This window comes from Marmota marmota, unplaced genomic scaffold (assembly GCF_001458135.2).
Source record: "Marmota marmota marmota unplaced genomic scaffold, marMar, whole genome shotgun sequence".
NCBI lineage: Eukaryota > Metazoa > Chordata > Mammalia > Rodentia > Sciuridae > Marmota > Marmota marmota.
In genome coordinates this window covers 20,894,012-20,899,021 of record NW_026000242.1, presented here as the reverse complement: position 1 = coordinate 20,899,021, position 5,010 = coordinate 20,894,012, and the positions used below count along the sequence as shown (strand labels likewise).

At 38.1% G+C, this 5,010-nt stretch overlaps 1 non-coding gene across 1 annotated transcript; it reads left to right on the top strand.

Annotated features, from left to right (window-relative positions):
• Positions 1-271: 271 nt before the first annotated feature.
• Trnat-ugu lies at positions 272-344 on the top strand. Its single transcript has one exon. It is a non-coding gene; the product is annotated as a tRNA-Thr (tRNA).
• Positions 345-5,010: the final 4,666 nt, after the last annotated feature.

Here is a 5,010-nt window from a genome sequence, read left to right as displayed (position 1 = left end):
AAATGGTGCAACTCTTCATTGTGTACAACCAGAGAAATGAAAAGTTGTGCTCTGTTTATATATAATGAATCAAAGTGCATTTTGCTGTTATGTATAACTAATTAGAACAAATAAAAATAAATAAATAAAAGAAATACAAATGGTCAACAAATATATGAAAAAATGTTCAACATCTTTATCAATTAGAGAAATGCAAATAAAAACTACACTGAGATTTCATCTCATTCCAGTTAGAATGGCAATTATCAAGAATACAAGTAATAGGGGGGCTGGGGTTGTAGCTCAGTTGGTAGAGTGCTTGCCTTGTATGCACAAGGCCCTGGGTTCAATCCCCAGCACCACCAAAAAAATAAAATTTTTTTTAAAAAAGAATACAAGTAATAATAAATGTCAGTAGGATATGAACAAAAGGGTACACTTATACATTATTTATGGGACTGCAAATTGGTACAACCACTCTGGAAAGCAGTATGGAAACTGCTCAAAAAACTAGGAATGAAACCACCATTTGACCCAGCTATCCCACTCCTCAGTAATTATATAAGTGATTTAAAATCAGTATACTATAGTGACACAGCCACATTAATGTTTAGAGTGGCACAATAGCTAAGCTATGGAGCAAATCTAGATGCCCTTCAACAGATGGTTTGATAAACAAAATGTGGTATAATACACAATGGAGTATTACTCAGCCATAAATAATGGTTTTATGGCAGTTGCCAGAAAATGGATGGAACTGGATACCATCATGCTAAGTAACATAAGCTAGTCCCCAAAATACTCAAAGTTCAAATGTTCTCTCTGATACGTAGAAGTTAATCTAAAAATAAGGGGGGGGATAAAAAAATAAAGGAAAGATCAGTGGATTAGACAAAAGGGAATGAAGGGAAGAGAGGAGGGATGAGATAAGGAAAGACAGTTCTGTGAACATGAAATTACATTCCCATGTACATGTGTGAATATGCCACAGTGAATCTTACCATAATGTACATACACAAGACACTAATTAAAAGAAAAAACTATAAGTAAAGAGCAGAAAGATCAGTAGAGGAAGAGAACAAGGGGAGGGTGATAATGGGGGAAAAGGGGGAAGTATTGGGGACTAAATTACAACAAATTATATTCCATACTTTTATAATTCTGTCAGAATAAATTCTTTTATTGAAAAGAAACAATAAAAAATAAAATAAAATCATAAAAATTCAAAAATTATGTCAAGTGAAAAAAGCCAGTCACAAAAAAAGCCATATTATATCAATCTATTTATATAAAATATTCATAACAGGCAATTTCATAGAGAAAGGAAGTGTACTTATGGTTGCAGAGGTTGGTAGGAAGGACCAATGGAGAGTGACTGATAATGGATATGAGGCTCCTCTTTAGGGTAATAAAATTTTCCTGCAATTAAATATTGGCAATGGTACAATCTTATGAAAATAGTAAAAAAAAAAAAAACTCGCTCAACAGTATAGTTTAATAGGGTAAACTTTGTGACATGTAGACAATATCTCAATTTTTTAAAACAGCAGTTCCCTTCTCATAAAAAGTTTTCAGTTGTGGCAAGAGGTAAAATGATTGTTAAGCTTGTACGTGTTTATGAGCACATTGTGTTGGAGATTTGGTAAACTGAAATATTTCTTTGAAACAATACCTATACTTATTTGGAGATAATTATTATCTTGGAAAATGTTCTTTCTTTTTCTGCTTTGCTTTTCCTAAGAAAAAAGAAAAAAAGAACATTGTAAGAAAAAAGAATGAGGAATATATAATTTAAAAAACAGGGCCAAGTGTCAGAGGGTAGATTGTATAGGATAGTTATCTTCCATCTGGGCCAGGATAACTCTGCTTATCTCCAGGAATGCCTGGGATTTCTGGCACTGACTTTTAGCCAAGATAAGTACAGTAAACTAGTGATTTATGATAAGCTGTTTAAAGTTTGAATTCTCTTGCTAGCAGTTGGGACCAGTTTGTTTATTGATGGCTTATACCTGGTATAACGAGTTGAACAGCCTGGCTTTGCTAACATGACCAAGAGAGACACAAAAGATCATACTAGAAAAAGTACCTTTCCCAAGATAAAGATTTGTCATCACACAATTCTTGACAATTCAAATCAGAAAGACAGTGGCAAACTGCACCTGGAATTTCCTGGAACCTCTAATGCTCCTGCTATATTCTCTCTTGACTTTACTGAAAAAGCTCTGTGAGTCCTTGTGGGTCTTTCAATTATTCCAACCTAATGTACTGTTTCCATGAGTAATGCATTCCATACTGCAAGCCATCTTGTAAAAGATAAAGGGCAGCGGCCTCAAAAATCTTATTCCAGTGAGGCCCTCAAAACCCTTTGCATACGGCTGGGGTTGTGGCTCAGTGGTAGATTGCTTGCCTCACATGTGTGAGGCACTGGGTTCAATCCTCAGCACCACAAAAAAAATAAATAAACAAAATAAAGTAAAAAAAAACTTTGAGTAAATATAAGCCAAGTGTTTCTCCATCCCTGGGACAGTGCCAACATACCCAAAAATCATTCTTGAAAAGAGATACTAAAGGGACTGGGGATGTGGCTCAAGCGGTAGCGCGCTCGCCTGGCATGCGTGCGGCCTGGGTTCAATCCTCAGCACCACATCCAAAAACTAAAAATAAAATATTAAAAAATTCTCTCCCTCTCCCTCTCCCTCTCCCTCTCTCTCTCTCTCTCTCTCTCTCTCTCTCTCTCTCTCTCTCTNAAAAAAAAAAAAAAAAAAAAAAAAAAAAGAGATACTAAAGAGAACGTTTGCCTCTTCCCAAACCTGAACTATTTGATTATGCAGTTGAAACCATCAAAATCAGTCCCTTTCCACAGACAAGGGCAAGAGTTATATTTGTGGAAGAGAAATTCATGATGCTCAAGAACTTTCACACAAAGTCCTTGAAGCAAGGCTCAGGAAACTGATCACAGAATCTAAAAATCTACTCCAGCATACTACCCCACATCATCTAATCAGAGACTCTCCTAACCTGCTTAGGCACTGCAGCAAATTCATCACAAACACCCTCTGAGAATATACGAGCAGAGAAAGATTTGAGGTGGAAATTTACCAGAACCACCCTAGAGCCTGAACAGCCAATTCAGAAGGACAAAATTCCTCCAAAATTTCTACCCACACAACCCTCAAGCAGCTCCTGTAGACCACCAGAGTCTTCTTGGCATATAATCCTTGTTCTGTGGGACAGATGTTCAAATTTCTTCAAATCCCACCACTGATAAAATACAAGAGACATATGGGTCCATATCCTCATGGCTTTGGAGAAGGACTTAGATGGTTTGATGATTTCCTCAGGAGTGTTTGTTTGTTTGTTTGTTTGTTTGTTTTTAGCTCATACTATCAAGAAAGTACCCAGGGAAATGCACCATTCCCTGAACCTAATTACCAGACCTGACTCTTCTGGTGGCTATTTAACCAGTCTGGTTATCCACTCTCATTCATTTTGCCATACTCTCTATTCCAAAGTTTGACCACTTGAATACCACCCGAGATTTTCAACAAGGCTCTCAGTTTTCTGAACTTCTCTCTAACAAAGACTACCTATGGGTTTATATTAATCACTCACCTCCCTCTCTCACCCACATCCCTGGACAAATTCTGGACTTCTCTACAAGGAGCTATTCAGCTCTTATACCCATGAATTCAACCAGCAGGGAGTCCTTCCTACTTGCTTAGAAAATAAGCAAGGTTTACAAAGGAGAGTCCTGTGGTAGCCTCATAAAGCTGCAAAATAATTTGAACCTCTGAGCATAAATTAATCCGAGGGCAGGGGGGTTGAAGTTGATGAGGCATCTAGGTGGGCAATAAAGAGCTGAAGTAGATAGAAGGAGAACTGTGTAAACTGAGGTAAACTAAATCACATATGGAGAAATCTTCGAACCAGGGACTCTAAGCAACCTCTAAGGAGTTAATAAGATCTGATTGGATCTTATTAGAGGACAAATCTTTCCCAAGATCACACACAAGTCTTAGAAACTAGTATAACTGCTTTATGATCCCTGAAAACAGTCTTTGAATGTCAGTTTTTTGTCACGAGAGCTAAAGATACATATGAAGGGTATTCCTCAGGGAATGGAGGGGCCCCTTATTTCTTCTGATAAAGAGAGACATTGGGATAGAGGAACTTTGCTGTGGAATCAGGTTCTGGCCTGAGTTTCAGACGTCCCTTTACTATGCTTTAGTGTCCATTGGTTAGACCCCTCTCTCCCCATAAGCTTGGAATTGTTCTCCAGACAAATGGGCATGCAAGTCCTAATACATAGAAAAGGATGAAATTGTTAAATATAGGGGCATCTAATGGAATTTCAAACAGTACCTCTGAGGGTGTGTGTCATGAGGAAACTATGAAAGAACAGTGACTCCCTGAGTGCAGAAAAGAACCTTTCCCCAGATGCCCTGCTACTAAGTTCACAAGCCTCATAAAGAATTCCTTCACCTTCTCTTCAAGGGATGAAGGGCTGGAGCAGCAGATCATCTAAGGTTTTATTTTGGTGCCCTTTTAGCATATTGGATACCTCTTTCAAAGAAATTGGTAACTTATGACCAGAAGCTGAGCATTGAAGGTACGAGTCCTGGTAATCCATGTTGCCTAGGACAAGACACCTAAGCTGCCGCAGCAAGTGCCATTCTGATTTGTTCTCTTCCTTGTGAGTTTAACCTCTGATGGATCCTCTTCCAATTCCTCCTCTTAAATCTAATCCATAATTTGGTGAATATTTTATTTAAAAGGTAAGATAATAAGCATTTTCCCTTTTACAGATCATACAGCCTTGGTGTGAATTCCTAAACTCTGCAGGGTGGCATGAAAGAAGATATAGACAATACATAAATGAGTGAGCATGGCTGAGTTCCAATGAAACTTTACTGACCAAAACTTACAGAGGATGTTGGCCTGTGGACCCCACTTTGCCGACCTCCGATTTTAACCATTCTTACATCTGGACTTAGGCCTATCTGGAGCAAGGATGGGTCTAGTGTGGGCAGG